The sequence below is a fragment of the Ornithorhynchus anatinus genome, chromosome 8 (assembly GCF_004115215.2).
Source record: "Ornithorhynchus anatinus isolate Pmale09 chromosome 8, mOrnAna1.pri.v4, whole genome shotgun sequence".
NCBI lineage: Eukaryota > Metazoa > Chordata > Mammalia > Monotremata > Ornithorhynchidae > Ornithorhynchus > Ornithorhynchus anatinus.
In genome coordinates, this window is record NC_041735.1 from 53,337,292 (window position 1) to 53,358,300 (window position 21,009).

The window sequence follows — 21,009 nt, forward strand, 5'->3', positions numbered from 1 at the left end:
TTTGTCACTCAGTCTCACTCCTCTCAGTTTGGGGGCAGGTAAGACTGGGGGATATTCTACTCTAAGTAAAAACAAACATTCTGCCTCCCCAAATACTGAGAATAAGTTGCATGTGGCTTGAGATTTCATTAGCTTTGACCACCTTAACCTTCATCTAACTCCCTGTGTTTCTGAAAATGCCTCATTTCATATTAGCAGTGAGATACTAACCTGAGAAGAAATTGCAGTAATATAAATAACAGCCTCATTAAGATTATGTTAAAGGAGGACTACGAAAACACTCCCCACATTACAATATTATTAAACTACCCTTAGATGTTTCCTTTTCAGTTTAAAACCTTGAAAAAAAAAGAATCAGGAAGTTCCCTCCTTAGAATTAACAATAGAACAATCCAGCACTGCGGTTACACATGGCAACCTCTCCTTTTAAAAAGAGAGGCACTGAATGTTCAGATAATGTCCTGTTCTGATTGGCTAACTACAACTTGGGTTAACTGCTCTATTTTTAAATTTATTTGTAACAACGATAAACTATTAGCTTTGGCAATATTTTAATTATACAATTCAAAAGTGAAAGGATACAGCCTAGATTTTGAACCAACAAAAGAGGTTGGAATTTGAGTTTTAGCTGCCATCCTAATTTATAGCCAAATACCTTAATCTCTCTAGTTTTAATTTCTCCACCTGCAAGATGTGATAATAGTAGCCTGCCTGTTTCACAAGAGTGCTGTCAATTACATTAGAGAACTTGAAGATCCTTGAAAGGGGAAAGCTGCCTAAATACAAAGTGCCATTATGACATCATTATGATTATTAGATTAGATTGACTGACTCACAGATGAGAAAGACCTTATACTCACGTAAATTCTAGTTAATGCATTCTTAAACTGGGTAGGTAGGTGGAGGAAAAGCTGGGAAACCTTCAAAATCTCATCATACCAAATAGCAGGAGCTGTTTCAAGGTATCAATGTCAGTGTTGGGTCTTTCTAAAGATGTAGCAGGATTTTTTCTGGTTTGGGACTTCTTTATTCTAGCTGTTTCTGCTTTTATAAATGTCAACTGCCATTTCAACGCCCCCACCCCGCCAAAATAAACCCAAAAAACAATTAACCTTCCCATAGCACAATTCTAAATATATCTAAGCAGTTCATTTATTAGTGGCTCTTATTTGAAAAGACAGCAACACTCATTCTTGAGGAAATAAGTCTAATTTAGGAGATAAGTCCTAAATCTCCCATAGATTTTTAAAAATAATATTTAGCACTTACTATGTGCTAGGCACTGTGCTAAGCATGGTGGAATGCACAAGATAATCAAATCGGATACAGTTCCTGTCCTACATGGGGTTTACAATCTAAGATAGGGCAAACAGAGAATACATCCCTCTTTTACAGGTAAGAGAACTTGAGGCACAGGGAGGTTAAGCGACTTGCCCAGGGTTACATAGGAGGAAAGCAGACGGGTTAGGACTAGAACCCAAGTCTCCTGATTCCCAGTCGTTTGCTCTTTCCAGTAAGCCTCACTGTTCATTTTGAATTTTAAAATTCTCTCCCTATTCTCCCCTCCCCTATCTCTCTCATCTGAATTCCAAGGTCAGGCCTGAATCAGTGAAATCTGTCCTCCAAACAGCCAAGTGGCTCACCATCCATTACTTACCTGGAGTCATACCCCAATCCACCTCTGCCCAGTATTTCAGCTGGTTTCCCTATGTGCCACAAGAAATGCCTAGCTGATGGAAATAAGCATGGCCTAGAGGACAGAGCACAGGCCTGGGAGTCAGAAGGACCTGAGTTCTAATCCCAGTTCTTCCACTTGTCTGCTGTTTATCTTGGGCAAGTAACATAACTTCTCTTTGCCTCAGTTACCTCATCTGTAAAATGTGGATTAAGACCGTGAGTCCCAAGTGACAGAGGGACTGTGTCCAACCTGATTAGCCTGTATCAACCCCAGCGCTTAGAACAGTGCTCGACACATAGTAAGCGCTTAACAAATACCATCATTATTACCTCACCAAGTCCTCCGGCATTCAGCATAGATGGCCCGAGGCTTGTTTTGTGGGGTTCCCCCTCCATCAGCTTCATTTTTGTGACTGTCTCTCTGCAGGAATAAACACTTCAGTCCTTCCTTCTGGCAGCCCCTCTGCTGGGAGCTTGGGGGGGAGGGGTGGCTAGACAGCAGCAGAGCTGTTTGGCCACGGGTCTCAGAGCAGGATTTAAATGCAGGTTCTTTCCCATTCTCCGGGTCACAAGTGTGTACCTTATCTGTAAAACGGGGAATAAGCCTGTGAGCCCTATGCAGGACAAAGACTGTTTATCCAACCTGATTTGCTTGCATCTACCTCAGAGCTTAGTATAGGGCCTGGCACATAGTAAGCACCTAATGAATACCATTATTATTATTATTATTGTTATTAATAATAATAAGTGTAAAAGCTGTGGGGAGGGAGGGCTATGCTGGGGATATACTTGAGATTGGAGTCCTGGGCTTCAGTGCAGGCCCAAGAGTGCGGGGGAAAGGCTTTCTGAGATTTTAGAAGACTCCCAGGACCTTAAACAGGGGTTCTGGCTCAACTCCCAGTTTCCTGATGCCTCTCCCAAATCCTCATTGATAACACCCCATATGAATGGCTTCAGTATCTCTTTTTCCAACTGCCAATTTAAGCATTTCTTCTGGAGGTGGTTACGTTCCTGGAGTTTTTGGGCTAGGATTGGAACTCTCTCCAGGAGCAAAGGGAGAAACCAATCCTAACTCTGATCCCTACTGATTCTCTACTGATCCCTAAACCTAGAGGCAAACTATTTTCCATATGCTCCCCCCACCCCCCCAAAGGTTTGGGAAGCCTTCATCTTCACACACAACTAAATCTTTTTCAGTGACACTTATTTACATAAACCACTAGTCATCCCCCAAAGTACGGAAGCAGAAATGGAAATTAATTCCTGTTCCCCATGGGTGGCGGGAACTTTGAGTTCCTGATGAAGAATTGAATCTCATTTTCATATAAAATGGGCATCACGCATCCACAAAGGTAGTCATTCGTTCTGAGAATTGCAATTACTGCTTTTCACATTTACAGCCCAGCACCATCTGGCTCATTCACTTTTCAGGGAAAATGAGAGGGAGAGTGTAAAAAAAATTTAACACTGCAAATTCTCTAATGAAAGCAATCAAAAAAAAAATCCCATTAGGGATCCCACTTCAAAGTCCAAACTACTGCACCCACATTTTTTCCCATGACTGCTGTTAACCAAAAGATGATCCCACCAATCTGAAAGAAACTGCTATGCTTTCTGAAAACCTACTTCTACATTTCAATGATATTTATTGAGTGCTTACTGTGAACAGAACATTGTACTAGGTACTTGTGAAAATACAATTCGGAGTTGGTAGATGTGATTCTTGCCTACCAGGAGCTTACAGTCTACAGGAAGACACAAACATTAAAATAGATTATGGATACGTGAAATAGAGTATAAGAATATTTACATGAGTACTCTGGGGCTGGGAGTACTCTGGGGCTGGGGTGAGTATCAAGGTGCTTTGCACACAAGTACTCTGGGGCTGGGGTGAGTATCAAGGTGCTCTGCACACAAGTACACTCAATAAATATGATTGAAGGGTGCCTCAGGGTAAACAGGCAAGTACATAGTCAACAGAGTAGGAAGGGCTGATGGGGGAAACAAAGGGCTTAATTTGGGAAGGCCTCTTGGAGGAGATGTGATTTTAGGAGGGCTTTGAAGGTGGGTAGAGAGGTGGACTGTCAAACGTGAAGGGGAAAGAGCTCAAGGCCTGAGGGAAAAGGTGGGCAAGATGTTGGTGATGAGGTAAGAAAAGATTGAAATGCAGAGAGCTGGTTGGTGTTAGAGGAGCAGAATGTTAGGGTTGGGTTAAAATAGGATATCAGTGAGGTTAGGTAGGACGGAGTGCCTTACAGCCAAGGGTAAGAAGTTTCTGTTTGACGCAGAAGTGGATGAGCAACCAATGGAAGTTTTTGAGGAGTGGGGAGATATGGACTGAAAGCTTTTTCAGAAAAATGATCCAGACAAGAGTGAAGGACTGGAGAAAGGACTGACTGGAAACAGGGAGTTCACTGAGGAGCTGAGGTAGTAGTCAAAGTGGGATATGATGAGTGGGTTTTGTTTCTGTTTTTGTTTTTTGGTGGGGGGGCGGTGTTGGTATTTGTTAAGCGCTTACTATGTGCCAAGCACTGTTCTAAGCACTGGGGTAGACATAAGGTAATCAGGTTGTCTCACATGGGGCTCACAGTCTTAATCCCCATTAAAATGAGGTAACTGAGGCACAGAGAAGTTAAGTGACTTGCCCAAAGTCACACAGCTGACTAGTGGCCGAGCTGGGAATAGAATCCACAACCTCTGACTCCCAAGCCCATGCTCTTTCCACTAAGCCGTGCTGCTGAGTGTTTTGATCAGTACAGGAGCAGATTGATTCAAGAGGACATAAAATTTCAATATTGTGCTCCTAGAGATGTGACGATAGAACTGACAGGATAACATGACAGATTGAATGTATGGGTTGAACATGACATTCTACAAGTGACAGAAGCCCACAGAGACAAAAGCTTGTTGGGTACAGAGTACTGTACATGCACAATCTGACCTCCTTAGGAGTGAGGGTGAGCCTGGCCCACTGTCAGAAAAGCTTGGACTCCAAACTTTACAATTCAGCCCATGCAGGGCTCTACATGAAAGGCTTGCTGTAGGTTCAAATGCATCTCCATACAATGTTACTCACTTGTGTGGTTTGAAGAAGTTGCTGCTGAACGTGTTATTTCCTGTGCAATAAGGCTCAGTGTATATATGGTCAAGAATCATTTCTCAATTTTGAGCTAAAGCAGAAGCAGGGCCTTTAATAATAATAATAATAATAATAATAATAATAATAATGTTGGTATTTGTTAAGCGCTTACTATGTGCCGAGCACTGTTCTAAGCGCTGGGGTAGACATAGGGGAATCAGGTTGTCCCACGTGGGGCTCACAGTCTTAATCCCCATTTTACAGATGAGGGAACTGAGGCACAGAGAAGTTAAGTGACTTGCCCACAGTCACACAGCCGACAAGTGGCAGAGCTGGGATTCGAACTCATGAGCCCTGACTCCAAAGCCCGTGCTCTTTCCACTGAGCCACGTGGCCTTTGGATTTTTGCAGTTATAGCTCTTGGTCTGCAGTGGTTACAGTAATCATTGTGTTTAAACTGTAATCCACCTAGTTCTAGACAAGACAGGAAGACAAGCAGCTTGGCCTAGTGGAAAGAGCACGGGTCTGGGAGCCAGAGGACCTGGGCACTAAACCTGCCTCTGCCACTTGCCTATTGTGTGACCTTGGGCAAGTCACTTTCTTTTCTGTGCCTCAGTTACTTCATCTGTAAAATAGGGATTAAGACTGTGAGTTTCATATGGGACATAGATTGTGTCAAACCTGATTACCTTCTATCTACCCCAGCGCTTAGCAGACAGCGCCTGGCACATAAAAGCACTTAAATACCATGGTTATTTATTAGTAAGGGCCATGCCTCCATGCCTTCATCTTCAAGGTACTTTTCAGGGATTCATAAAATTTGGCCACTAGGCCATGCTGCTTCTCTAGTACAGTGTTCTGCACAGAGTAAGCACTCAATAAATGATTGATTTGAACACTTTGAAACAGCTGCTGGCTTCAGCAGGTCCCTTAACATTTCTGGTCTAGACCTATACTCCTAGACCAGCCTTGGGACACCCACATCTGTTCTGACTACCAAAGCCACTTGCCAAAGCTGGCACAAACTGATTATTATTATGGTCTATCATTATCATCATTAAGAATTTACTATGTGCAAATCTCTGTACTTGCCAGGGTAGTCGGAAGGAGGCTCACGGGCTAACTGAGAACGGACTGATCCACTGAAAACCACAAGAAAACTGGTGAAAATGCAACAACCAAAAAAATGTTAACAGTACAAATATATGCAAGGTAATTGCTGCTTGGAAGTGACAGTTTTGAGTACATCTTAAAAGATTCAAGCAAAACCACTGTCAGTGAAAAATTCCCACTATGACATTTCCAACCTTCCCACTGGGAGGAATGTCGGCTTTGCTCCTGACCATGTCAAAGGTGGGTGGAGATGGTCCTGGTAGCCCCCTGGAGATGCAGCTGGGAGGGAGATAAGGCTGTGGGTTTTGACCTCTCCCAGCTCCTGCCCTGGGACAAACTCCCAGCAGGGCTTGCAGCTCCTTCATCACTGCTGAAAATGTTAGAAAGTTTGATGTCCCTGTGGGTGAGGGGAAGGGGGAGGAAGAGATGGGAAAGGAGGGGAAGCTGTGAGGAGCTGTTATTGTTCCAGAAGACCAGAGGGAAGTGGAGTGGAGCATGGCCTAGTGGGAAGAGCACAAGCCTGGGAATCAGAGGATTTGGGTTCTAATACTAAATCAGCCACTTCCTGTGTGTCCTTGGGAAACTTAACTTCTCAGTTTTTCATCTATAAAATGGGGATTAAAATAAAATGGGGATTAAACACCTTTTTTGGGGGGGGGTTTTGAATGTTATTTATTAAGCGCTTACTATGTGCCAGGCACTGTACTAAGCAGTGGGGTAGATACAAGTCTATCTCCTACATAGATTGTGAGCCCCATGAAGGATAGTACTGTGTCCTACCTATTTGCTATCTACCCCAGTGTTTAATACAGTGTGTGGCACTTAGTAAGCAAATGTTACAAATGTTACAATTATTAACACTGTTATGAGAGGCAGTAAGTTTGTTTAGGAATCCTGGCATTTGTGGCTTCAACAAATGAGAGGTTTTTTAAAATTAACAGGTCAGGGAACTTTGTGCCCTGGATTATGGATCAATAGCATTTCATCAAGAACCTACTCTGTATAGAGCACTGCATTAGCCCTGGGGAGAGTACAAAAGAAATTGGTATGTATTATCCCTGCCCTCAAAGAGCTTACCTTCTAGCAGGTTAAACAGACAAGACATAAAGACATTACTGCTATGAGGAAATAATAGAATATATAAGATATGTACACAAGTGCTATTGAAGGTTGTGCATACTTATGTGTTTAGATAACTTGGCAGAGCTGAAGTGGCAGTTGAGAGGATGTACAGTGGGACAATTGAAGATTACTCAAAAAAGTCTTCCTGGAAATGTGATTTGAGAAAGCTTTTGAAGAAGATGGGGAGATAAGGGTCTGCTGGTATGAAGGAGGGGAGGGAGAAAGAGCGAGAGAGAGAGAGAGAGAGAGAGAGAGAGAGCTCCAGACAGGAGAGACAGAGACAATGTGAACAAGAGGTTGGCACACTAAATTTCCCATTCTAGACTGTACGCTCACTGTGGGCAAAGAACATGTCTGCTAACTCCATTGTATTGCCCTCTAAGCACTTAGTACAGTGCTCTGCATTTAGTAAATGCTCAATAAACACCATTGATTGACTAATTCGTGGTGGAAGGGAGGAGAATGAGACAATAAATAAATTAGCCTGAGAGGAATGAAGGTTGCAAGCTTGTATGTATTGGGAGAAGAGGGTGGATAAATTGAAGGGAGAGTAATATTAGAGTGTGGAGAAGAACTGGAAACCACTGGAGCTTTTGAGGAGTGGGAAAACAAAGGCAGAATAAAGTTTTAGAAAATGATTGGGGCAGAAAAGTGAAATTTGTACTTGAGAGGGGAGAGACTGGTAAAGAAAGATCAGCAAGAAGGTTGATGTACTTATCAAGTGGGATATTACAAGTGCCTAGACCAGTGTGGTGGTGGTTTGCAAGGGGAGGATCCTGAAAATGTCATGGGCAGTAGATCTTAAAAGGGAATAGGTTAGCAATAGATGGAGGTAGTTTCCCTTTCATTTCCCCATATTCAAGAGTGGAATCTAAAGTGGAATCATTTTCAAACCGTTTATTCGCCACTCCCTCAGCACCACAACACTTATATATGTACTTGTAATTTATTTACTATAATGCCTGTCTCCCCCTTTAGACTGTAAATTCCTTATGGGCAGGGAAAATGTCTACTAACTCTGTTGCATCATACTTTCTCAAGTGCTTAGTATGCTCAATAAGCACAGGAATGCTCAATAAATACCACTGATCAAATAAATACCATTGATGGGTCATAATTCCCATTTCAACCTTAAATTACCTTTTACAGCAGGGTCCCAGGTACAGCAAAAGCGTGTAAGCTTATTGTAGGCAGGGAATGTGTCTGTTCATTGTTTTATTGTACTCTCCCAAGTGCTTAGTACAGTGCTCTGCAAACAGTAAGTGCACAATAAATACGACTGAATGAATGATGATTAAGCGAGTCTTTGTCGTTTGTATGGAGACGTGTTTGCACTTAGTGCACTGTTGTGCTCAAGCTAAGAAAGTAAATGGGAAGGTTTCTAGTGAAAGTCTTTTGCCCTTCTCATAGAATTTTCCATTTGGCAAGTTGGTGAATGATAAACAAGCAGAAATGGTTCTTAAACAACTAACCCCATAAATCCTCTGAACGATGTCAGGCGACTGGATTTTCCAATGGTGTGTCATTTGTTTGTCCAAAAGGAGAGAGTCTAGTGGTGCCAGTTGGAGAAGCACATTTTAAAGTCAGGGGAAGAGAGCAAGGGTGACCGATACAGTCTGATTCTTGCAGAGTAACCTATTAGTTTTCAAAAGGGGAATGAATACAAGCTTTGAAAGTCTGCCCTCTCCTTTTCTTATACCCTCTTTCCTGACCCACATTGGAAAAATCCAGCAGGTGAACTCTGAACAAAATTGCCATTTGGATCTGCAGTTTACAACTTTCGATACCTTTGGAAGAGAGCAGGTAGCTAAGAACTTCTAGTTTTAACAATTTTAAAAAGATAAAACTGTGCAACTCAATTGAAGTAAAAGACACTAGGAAAAAGCTTAGGGACCCAAGGTGAAGTTTCACACTTAACCAGGCTGACACTATAGACATTGAAATGGAGATTGCTGAGCTAAAAGAGATAGGCAAGGCTACTTCCCAGAAGAATTCAATGAAGCAGATCTTTAATCCGATTTGAATTAGAAAAGAAGTGATTCTCATTCCTCTGAAGTGGAGCCATTCCCATTCTCCCTCTTTCTCTCTGAAGCATGATAGAAGCTTTCATTCCACATACTAGCTCAGTATCCTCAATTCTCTAACAAAGCTCATGCCACCTCCTACCTCCACACTTTTTTGTACCCTTAATAATTCAATTTAAACCCAAGTCTCTCCTTTTGAATTGTGCCTAGAGTTGTTACTTAGGCTTCAGGTATTCCTGGTACAGACCTGTATTTTGAGAGGGAAGCAGTGCCAGAAAAATTACTCAGCAGGCGAAGAGTACGTATGCTAATCTGTTAAGCGAAACATAAAATAAGGCAATTAAAATGCTCATACTTTCTGCCCTCACCCGCCGACACCACTGTCAAATTCCTGCTTGGCAGAGCCAGGTAAGATTTTTGCTCTGAAAAAACTGATGGGGTTAGGGTCCTTGACTTCCCTGACACTGTCCTCTCCTGGAACTCCTCCTAACTCTCTGACCACTCATTCTCATTCTTTTTTGGGCTCCTCCTCTGCTTCCCACCCCCTAAGTCTGGGTGTCCCTCAAGGTTTAGTTCTGGGTCCCTTTCTATTCTCCATCTACACCCACTTCCTTGAAGAAATCATTCGCTCCCATGGCTTCAACTACCACCTCTATACAGATTATTTCCAAATCTACATCTCCTGCTCTGATCACTCTCCCTTTCTGTAGTCTCACATTTCCCCCTGCCTTCAAAACGTCTCTACTTGGATGTCCTGACATCAACTAAACTTAACAGGAGTACTAAAACCAAACTCCTCATCTTCCCAATCAAGCCTAGTCCATTCCTTGATTTTGCCATCGCTGTGGAAAGCACCACCACCCTTCCTGTTTCACAAGACCATAACCTTGGCATTATCCTTGATTCCTCTGGCTCATTCAACCCATATGTTCAATCTGTCACCAAATCCTGTCTGCTCAACCTTCACAGCATGGTTAAAATTCACCCTTTCCTCTCCAACCAAATTGCTATCATATTAATACAAGTACTTATCCTATCCCACCTTGATTACTTTATCAGCCTCCTTGCTGACCTTCCTGCCTTCTGTCTCTCCCCATTCCAGTCCATACTTCACTCTGCTGCCTGGATCACACTTCTACAAAAATGTTAAGTTTATATTTCCCTACTCCTCAAGAACCTCCAGTCGTTACCCATCCACCTCCGCGTCAAACAGAAAATCCTTACCATCGACTTTAAAGCACTCAATCACCCTGCCTCTCCTTCCTCACCAGGCTACTCTCCTACTACAACTCAGCCCGCACACTTAGCTCCTCTAATGCAAACCTACTCACTGTACCTCAATCTTGTCTATCTCCTCACTGGCGTCTCACCCACATCCTGGCTCTGGCATGGAACACCTTCCTTCTTCATATCCAGCAGACAATTACTCTCCTCACCTTCAAAGCCTTAATTGAAAGCACATCTCCAAGAGGCCATCTCTGACTAAGCCACCATTTTCTTTTCTCCCACCCCCTTCTGTGTCACCCTGATTTGCTCCCTTTATCCACTCCCCCAGCCCCAAGCATTTACGTACACATCTGTAATTTATATATATTAAATATCTGTCTCCCACTCTAGGCTTTAAGCTTGTTGTGGGCAGGGAACATGTCTACCAACTCTGGTGTATTTTACTCTCCCAAGCACTTAGTACTGTGCTCCGTGCACTGTAAGTGCTCAACAATACCACTGATGATGAACAACAATAGAATTGGTAAACTCACTCCCTGGCCAAGAGACACAGTGTACAGCAGGAGAGGTAGAGAAGGGGAGGGAGAGAAGAAGCAAAAATAAAATAAGGGTTGACAAAGATAAAAAGGAAAAAAAAAGAATTAAAAGAAAGAAGTCAGAGAGAACAGGGCAGGAATCAAAAAGGAAAGGAAGATGACAAGAAAAAGGGAGGATATGATGGGGAGGCATCAGAGGCACAAGAAATGAAGGTGGAAAAAACAACCATCTTGGCAGCATGAGAGGAATGTAAGCTGAAGAATGGGGAAAGAGGAAAAGAGTGGGCAGGTGCTTTGGGGAAAGCATGGGATCAATGGGAAACTGTGTGTTGACAGGAATGGCCAGAGTCCCTGCCTATATTCCGCTATGGAGACAGAACCTCATGCTCTGGTGAAAATACATTTCAGGTCAGTGATGCTGTTTTCAGAAATGAGCAATATCAAATTAGGTCTGTAAAATTTAAGGGTGACTGCTTCCAAGGTAATGAAATTGTATCTGTTGAGTATCTGTTGAGTGTTATTGTCAGAGAAAAAAAGAGCAAAGCGTATTATGTCTCAAAGAGAAAAAACAGCTGCGACTGAGAGAAGAATGATTTACAAGGCTTCCCGGATGTGGACATAAAAGGATGAGAGGAAATCTGACAGTCTAGAATAGAAATACTTGTGACTGAACTGGAGAAAAGGTTAGGAAAGCATCCAGGAACAAAGGAAGGACTCTGAAGGGAAACATGGGGGAAAAAGGAGAGAGAAAAATGGAAAACTTGCTTTGTAGCAGAGTTACACTCTGGGAAGTAATTGTGGAAATGGCAGGATGGAGCCCCTTGCTTATTGCCTCCCTCAGTGGTGCCCATAGAAAATCTTTTCAGAAGGCCAATGGGGAATTTTCCTAACTGCTGACCTTATATCTACAACCAGGGTCGCAGACATCAAATCTTGCTCCTTTTATCTCTTGCACAACTGCCATGAATAAAATGACTCTCAAACGCAGACACTAGCTAAGGAGGTTTCCTGCAATAAAAACAGAATATTCTGATGCTTTGTTGGAACTCTAATATGAAGGTAATAAAAATAAATACATAAACAGGGATGATTTGACGACAGGCTTGGGGAAGTTTTGCTAAGAAAAAAGCCATTTTCTTATTACCACTTTTATCATACCAGCAGACACAGGACATGAACATAAATAAGGAGACAATGAGCAGAAAATAAGAAATAATGTAACTAAAAGCATAGAGAGTCCAACAAATTCTAAAATTTTTAAAATTTTATTTGTCCTTATTTGAAAATGCAGGAAGATTAAAACATGAAAAAAGGAAATGTGCATCCTAAAAATGCCTTACGGATCATCCTACTCATTTTTACAGAAATGTTGTCCACACAGCCCCTATCTTACACAAAACACTGAGCCAGATTCTCCCCACGGCCAAAATCGCTTCACTATGGTATGGGCATCATAGTCACTCCCCCCTCACTAGTGATGCTTCCTGGGGATGGCATCCCCAAGTGGCAGAGAGTGTCCCTCCCAAAAAGTGTTTAACTCACAACCTAGGCTTTGGGCAAGCCTGGCTCACTGCCCATCTTACTTCAGATTTTTGTCACTAACCTGGATGAAGGACTAGCAAACACATTCATTAAAAGAACCTCGTCACTATTTAAACTTATTTCAGCTCTTGGTCAGGTTCTCGGCTCCACGATTAAAAAGGGGACAAAGGGAATCTGGAGAGGGTTCAAAGGAGAACCACAGAGATGATTAAAGGACTGGAAAATGAGACCTGGGAGGGGAGGTAGAAGGGAGTTCAGACTGGAGAAGAGAAGCCCGAGGGACAAGTTAATAACAGTTTTCAAGAGTATGATACACTTTTCCTAAGGATGGGACCAGCTGTTCTTCATCGTCGCTGAAGAGAGCAGGCTCTGTTCAGACAGAAAAGCTGTACATAGCTGTTCCACCATATGCATTCTGGGTCACCCAATCCTAGAAGGAGAGAAAATTCTACCATCACACTCCCCTATCGCCTTATACCACAGAAGCTCTCTAGACTGCCAGCTTGTTGTGGGCAGAGAATGTGTCTGTTTAATTGTTATACTATACTCTCCCAAGCTCTTAGTTCAATGTTTTGCACACAGTAAGCGCTCAATAAACACGACCATGAATGAATGAACCCCAATGCAGATCCAATTTGAACATGGAAGACATTTTCTTTGGTCATCACATTGGCAAGTAGGGCAACTGCCAGAAGCTGGCTATCATTCAGGTCAACTAGGCAGAAGGTAATCAGGGAGGATTCTCCAGCCTGGGCCAGTGAAAATATGCTGACAACATCCTCCCAGGCCCAATGATTCCGTGGTACCCCAGTGGCATGTTTGCCACATCAATAGGAGATAATACCATCATACCCTAGTGTGCTTGCATCTCACTAGTATTGCCCAGTTTATGTAGCAACTCTTCTCTCCACCCCTTGGGAAATGACTGACTTGAAATAACATTGATTGATTTGTGTGAACAGCTCATTAGAACAACACACTATCTGTGAGTTTTTTCAATTTTGCATAACACAAAAATTTGCATGTTTATGGCTGTATTATCCAGACTTCATAAGTGAAGTGTATAATGCTACAATCTGCCACATGATAAAACATATGCCTTATGTTGTGCTTGTTCATCTTTTCTATCACAATGAGGAATCATCAGACAAGGTGAAATAACTTGCTGGAAACTCAAGCTTTAACTTCTGTGGCTTTTAAGGTGTATTGAGACTTCTTAGATTTTATACTGAACTGAATCATTTGGTCTTCCATCTTGTCAAATATTCAAAATATATCCTAACCCCACACATTATTCATGTACACAGTTTAATTTTTAAAAGTGAATCAGTTGAATATTTATCATTTGGCATTATTAAGTACTTACTAACGTGATCTATTGGAAAAAGCATGGCCCAGAAGTCAGAGGACATGGACTCTAATCCCAGTTCCACCACATGTCTGCTGTTTGACTTTGGGCAAGTCACTTAACTTCTCTGGGCCTCAGCTACCTCATCTGAAAAATGGGGATTAAGACTGTGCTATCCCCATGTGGGATAGAGACCATGTCCACCCTGATTATTTGTATCCACCCCAGTACTTAGTACAGTGCCTCACATATAGTAAGTGCTTAATAAATACCATTATTATTATTATTAATGCCCATTTTACCGGTGAGGTAACTGAGAAGTGAAGTGACTTGTCCAAGGTCACAGAGCAGACATGTGGCAGAGCAGGATTAGAACCCATAACCTTCTGATTCCCAGGCCTGTACTCTATCAACTAAGGCATGCTGCTTCTCCAGCAATAGTGAAGATGTCATAAGAGTAGAAATAAGTAAAAACACCAAGTTACAGAATGGTCTCATGCACCTTCAACACTGACATCAGGGATGGCTGGGAATATGGTTTGGCCTAGGTGTTCCTTTGCTGGCCCCACACAGACTCATTAGTTCTGAGGTTTGGCTTCAAGATCATCTTGTCTTGAAGTAGACTGCAGTTTTATTTATTTATTTAGCAAAGGTTGTCAGAACTCCTGTTCTCTGTCCTGACCATCAGATTCTCTTTTTGACATCTTTTATTCTAGATTTGTACCCAAGCCAAGTGAATAGACAACTGAGGCAACCATACGGTCATTCACAGCAAAGGCTGGGACATAGTTGGTTCTCCCAGAATGTGGGAGGGACAATTCTTGAAGAACCATATTTTGAAGAGAAATTGTGCGGTGACACTAACATCATGACTTTCGCTGCCTGGATGTGCACAACTGCTTCTTCCATCACCTTCTACCCAGATTCCTCAACAGCCTTCTACCTAAAACACATAGGGAAAACCCCCATTGTGGAAGAACTAGCTGTACTTAGAAAAGGGTTTTAGATTTGAACTATCCAGAACTGCTCTTCACTTTGATTGAATGCACTCTATTTTTGCCACACACACTGTATGCAGGCTAAGATTTAAAATCCTTGTAAAAGATGCTGGGTTTCTCAAACACAAAGCATAAGGCTGTGTGAAATGTATAACTTTGGAAGAGTTAAAACCATGAAAATGTTAACTGCCCACTGGAAAAAAAAATGAAGTACTTAATGGCATCATGCCAATAATCAATTTGGATGTGCTGTTTCTCTAGCTGAATATAAAAATCAATGACTCATGCATGTGTTTCAGGCCGCTGTGTTCTGTTTTTTGGCTTGTTCCCAGCTTACCTCTAGCTTACATCATGGAAGATTCCAAGAAGGCTGAAGCCTTCTGTATTTCAGTTCCTTTTTTCCTGAAGATAATAATAGATTTCTAAAAAATTTTTAAAATGTGAGATTTCCCCTCTTGTTTCTGGATCCCTTTAGAGTACTGTGGGTGATCTATGGTGAAAAGAGAGTTCATTGTTCTGTGTTTTTCTCCACATACAGCATTTATATCTCCAAGGATATTTTTAAGGAAGGAAAGATACTTAATAGATCTCACTTGCCAGCATAAGAAGCCACTATAAATTCATATGATATATGACTGGGAAGAGTGTTCATTTAATAGATAAATCATGATTTGTGTTTGAATGATTTTGCCCTATTTACCTTCTTAAAAGCAAAGGCAAATTGCAAATATTTCAGGAATTGATTTAACGATCCAGTCCTGTAGCTTGAAAAACATGTTTTGAGAATAATATTTAACCACAGTGAAGCTGGATGAGTTAAAAAGAGTGCCAAGTGGTGATACTACAGGATGGAGCTCAATCATTTCACTTTTCAACTTGGCATCTCTCATCTATATCTGTCAAATGACTTCACCAACCCCAATGCCCCTAACCCTATAGGGAGATGACAAAGTACGATTATCTTCATTATGCACATGGCCAAGGTCCTCATCCTAGGTGACTCTGTGATATGAAATCAAAGAACCAAGATGATAAGAGATGTGTCAAGTCAGGAGGATGGGAACGTCACATCCTGACAGAGTGGTGAGGCAGAACAGTTGTAGGCAGAGGACGAGCAGAGAAAAGGAAAATCTGATGATTTTATTCTCTCCCCCAGAGAATAATAATAATAATAATGATATTTATTAGGCACTTACCATGTACTAAGTGCTGAGATAGATACAAGATAATTGAGTCCCTGTCCCACACAGGACTCATATTCTAATGTGGAGGGAGAACAGGATAGTTTCAGCACTTAGTACAGTGCCTGACACATACTAAGCGCTTAATCAATGATATTTATTAAATGCTTACTACGAGTAGATCACTATACTAAGCGCTTGGGAAGAGTACAATACAGCAAAATTAGTAGACACGTTCCCTGCCCATACAGAGCTTTCAGTCTAGAGGAGGAGCTAGACATTAATATGAATAAGTAATTGATAATATACAATTCAAAGATATGTACATTGGTGCTCAGGGGTTGGGGATGGGGCAAATATCAAATATATTAACAAACGTCATGAAAAAGGGGGGAAAAATCCCCATTTAACAAGTGAGGAAACTGAAGCCCAGAAAAGATAAGTGACTTGCCCTAGGTCATATGGCAGGCAAGTGGTAGAGCCAGGATTAGAACCCAGGACCTCTGATTCCCAGGCCCATGGTTTTTCCACTAAACTGCCTCTCTGCATTTACCCTGCTCCCTTGTCTCTCTCTCTGTCTCACTCATTTGAAGAGGCTATTGCTTGCAAGAGAGAGGTGGTTATGGAGAAGGATGAGAAGGCAGCTTAGCCTTGTGGGTTTAACCCGATCCTGAGAATTAAGCTGTCCTTCCCATGGAACAAGCCAAAGAGGCTTTGAGGAGGAATCCCCAAGTCCCAACCCTGTTAAGGCAATCTTGCAGGTAAGATCAAGACAGTCTGGAGAAGAAGTAATTGCGGGGAAAAGTCCCATCCTCTCCACGCCACCCCAGAGCCATCACTAGACTGTAAGTTTCTGGAGGGCAGGGATCATGTCTACCATCTCTTCCGAGTACCTAATAACGGTACTCTGCACACAATAAGCGCTCAATAAGTACCATTGATTGGTAAAACGCTGGCCTCTGGGAAGCTGATTCCTGCTTCTCTGGAGGTGTCAGCTCAAACTGGCTGGATACTGGGATAAGTCAGCCTTGGCTCCAACTGTTTGAATCAACTGATGGTATCTGAATGCTTATTGTGAGCAGAGCACTGTAGTAAGAGCTTGGTAGACACAATCCCTGCCCATAAGAACTTTACAGTATAGAGGGACAATAGTTGTATTTGATAAGTGCTCAGTGCCAAGCAATCAGTGGTATTTAGTGAGCTCTTATGTGCAGAACACTGTGCTAAGCACTTGGGAGAGTACAATACAACAGAATTAGCAGGTACATTCCCTGTCCATAATGAGCTTACAATCTAGAGGGGGAGACAGTCACTAATATAAATCATTTATGTGCAATTTAAAGCTACATACATAGGTTTTGTGAGTTTGGGGTCAAATATCAAATGTCCAAATGTCACAGATCCAAGTGCACAGATAATGCAGAAGGAAGAACAAGTCAGGGGCAGGGTGGGGATGGGGGAGAAGAAGGCCTTAAGCACAGAGGTAGATACAAGGTAATCAGGTCAGGAATTACAACATTGGCCCTGGAGGATGTCCAGAAGGGTCAAAGCCAATCCAGTTTCTAGTACAACCTTCCAGAGTCAGGATTGAGTGAGGAAAACCCCAGCAAGGCTTTACATCGAAATACCTCGGATCAGAAAATGAATTTTCCAATAGCACAGTCCCACTGCAGACCCAAGAACTCCCTTCTGAATGGGGATCAGATCCCACGATCCAGACATTTTAGTTTACTGCTGCTAAGAATGAAATTGTCTGGGGTAGTTTTTACCCCCTCAGGGGGTGGTAAAGCATACCAGGCTACCATTAGAAATAATATAAGCCCCTTATGGTCAGGAATGTGTCACTTCTTTGTGACACACTGTACACAGCACAAATGGCTGCTCAATAATTCCTATTCCTCCTATAACAGGAGCGCAGTGTGTCCCCCAACCCACACTGTCACATCTCTCCAACTTCTCTCCCCTTCGGCTTCTGGCTCCTTGCCCCACCCACATTTCTCCCCATAGTTGGTCAAAGCCCACTTGGAATGTCACATCTCCTAGAAGTCCTTCTGCAGATCATATCCTTCTGCAGATATGGCATTTGTGTACTCCCAGAGTCATCCAGGGCACTTTTGTACATATCAACTCGCACAATCTACTATTTAATCACTTCATCACCTAGTCATCTGTCTCTTCTCTTTTTCCAATCAATCTTTGAATTATATCTGTGTCCCTCATTAGCCCGGAAGCTCCTTGAGGGCAGGTATTGTGTCTTTTAATTCTATTGTCTGCTCTCAACTGCTTAGTACAGTGCTCTGCACATACAGTGAACACTCATTAAATCCCAGCATTAGACTGACTGCTCTCACTTCAAGTTGTTGGGATGAATAATGTGAGCAAATTCATTGGGTTGTTGAAGTAGAAAGGCCTAGAAAAGCTGCATGGCTGAGAGAGAAGAGCGTTGGCCTGGGAGTCAGGGACCCTGAGTTTTAATCCTGACTCTGCCAAAAGTTTGCGTGTGACCTTGGGAAAGACACTTAATTTCTCGTAGGTGGGCCTCAGTTCTCCTATTCTTCCTCCTAACTTGGACTGTGAGCCCCATGTGGGACAGGGACTACATCCAATCTGGTTCACTTGTATCTACCCCAGTGTTTGGTATTGGGTTTGACACACAGTAAGGACTTAATACTATGTATACATATATGTAAACATATACACATATTAACACACACACACACACACACATATATATATATATATATATATATATATACACACACACATATATAAATAAAAGCCTCACTACAGCTCAGACTTACTCAACAGATAATGTTTACCACATTCTGAGACAATTAGTGTTACTTAAAAGGAGCAAGGCTTGATAGAAAATTAAAAAAATGAGAGGGTTTTGGGGGTGGTCTCTGAAATGGCTTTGATTTGCTTTTCTTCTTGGGCACTGAACTCTTTAATTATTTGGTAATGATGCACCATATCAATATTGGTGATCGTTGGCAATTATATTGTGTTCTGCTTGTTTGGAGTCCTAAAAGCTTCCGTTAAAATGAAACCATTTATGACACTTAAATTACCTGAGTGTCCAATCCTTAATTGAACTTGCTAGACTGGAAAAGCTTTCTGCAAATTAAGGGCTATTACCAGTTCACTGTGATGTGCTAGTTGGAGTTACTGCAGTCCATACTGTCAGTGACTCTGCTTGTTCAGTTTATTTTGGGAGGATTTCCGATTTGCCCTGAGATCGCTTTCTCTCCTAATTTAGAATAATAAGGCGCTTGATCATTTGAATGGTTTATGACAATTAGCAGTCCTATCCATCTGCCTCCAAACTAGGGAATTTTCAAAGAGCTCGTACCAGCTTCAGAGACTTGGTTTAAACAGGTTGCAAGCATCCTGAAAGCAATTAAAAAGAAACAATCTCACTTTGACTGAAAATGGCAGAACTCAGGTGGGCTACAAATCATGTACTGTGGAGATAACCTTTTGCAATTTCTTCCCAAGCCCCAGAAAATCTTCCAAATGAAAATCTGCCTTGATCCTTGTTTTCTGTTTCCAGGATGTATTCATTATATGTCCCATCCATTATGAATCAGCTACTTTACTGCTTATCTCTAGAGCAAAGGTGAGAGGGAAAAATGTATTTACAACCTGACTTGCTTGTCTGTTCAGTAGCTTGGGATTCATCACAAATAGACGATGAGCCAAATGTGTCCCTAAATGCAAATGCTCTGAATAACAATTTGACGTACAAGAAATGGGCTAGTTGTTGGACTCTTGTCGAACAGCTCCTAGCATTGCTTGTTCAGAATGTGAAAGTCTGGTCAGGAGAGCCGTATACGGCTCACAATTTCTCTGTCCAGTCAGTCCCAAACCACCCCAATCTCAGCCCTTACCCTGCCTGCCCACCAAACCCCCAGGAGCCAAGTTCCTCTGAGGCAGGGACATTGTCTTTTATTCATTCATTCAATAGTATTTATTGAGCACTTACTATGTGCACAGCACTGTACTAAGCGCTTGGGATGAACAAGTCGGCAACAGATAGAGACAGTCCCTGCCGTTTGACGGGCTTACAGTCTAATCGGGGGAGACGGACAGACGAGAACAATGGCAATAAACAGCGTCAAGGGGAAGAACATCTCATAAAAACAATGGCAACTAAATAGAATCGAGGCGATGTCCATTTCATTAACAAAATAAATAGGGTAATGAAAATATAGACAGTTGAGCGGACGAGTACAGTGCTGTGGGGATGGGAAGGGAGAGGTGGAGGAGCAGAGGGAAAAGGGGAAAAAGAGGGTTAAGCTGCGGAGAGGTAAAGGGGGGGTGGCAGAGGGAGTAGAGGGAGAAGAGGAGCTCAGTCTGGGAACGCCTTTTACATCTACTGTCCTCTCCTAAGTGCCCCGTCCAGTGCTCTGCACATGGCAGAAAGAACAAATTCAGGTAATAATAATAATAATAATAATGGTATTTGTTAAGCACTTACTATGTGCCAGAAACTGTACTGAGGTAGATACAAGCAAATCGGGTTGGGCACAGTCCCTGTCCCACATGCGGCACACAGTCTCAATCTCCATTTTACAGATGAGGTAACAGGCACAGAGAAGGAGAGTGACTTGCCCAGGGTCACACAGAAGACAAGTGGTGGAGCTGGGATTAGAACCCATGACCTAACTCCCAGGCCCGTGCTCTATCCACTACACCAGGAAGATGTGGCTTATTTCATGCCAAGCTGGAACATGGCTCAAACAGGCCTGAGTGGCCAAAGCCTACCTCTGCCTCACACTGGTGGACTGTATTCGTGTCTGAGGGGTGGACCCCATGGGCCCTTCAGACCTCTCATCTCACAGTTCACTGGGAGCAAAGCAAAGGTGCAAAAAGGCCCGTAACAGCAACCCTGCCCTCCCAGCCTCATGTTAGTGAGGTGCAGCTAGTCAGAAGGGGCCAAGAGCGCAGGGTGGGCCCGAGGCCAGCCCAACCCTAGCTGGCTTCATTTTGTGCTAGTACAACCCAACACTAAGGGTTAAGGGCTGAGGCCCTTATTCTTGTCCTGTCATTGGTCCAGTAGAAAGAGCGGGACTCCAGGAAGCAGAAACTCCTAATCATAAGCTTTAAGACTCCACTCCACTCCCTATTCTCCTGATGCCAACCTACTACTCATTGTGCCA

General features: G+C 42.5%; 1 protein-coding gene and 1 long non-coding RNA gene across 3 annotated transcripts in view; one reads left to right on the forward strand and one right to left on the reverse strand.

Annotated features, from left to right (window-relative positions):
- CHN2 (chimerin 2) overlaps window positions 1–21,009 on the reverse strand; it is a 246,099-nt gene that overhangs the window by 191,678 nt on the left and 33,412 nt on the right. The gene's annotated exons all lie outside the window — the stretch shown is intronic.
- Window positions 858–14,953, forward strand: LOC114813827. Of its 2 annotated transcripts, none has more exons than XR_003761583.2 (3): window positions 858–962; window positions 5,852–5,968; window positions 14,385–14,953. It is a non-coding gene; the product is annotated as an uncharacterized LOC114813827 (long non-coding RNA). The 2 variants fall into 2 exon arrangements; XR_003761582.2 differs by lacking the exon at window positions 14,385–14,953 and adding an exon at window positions 6,811–7,153.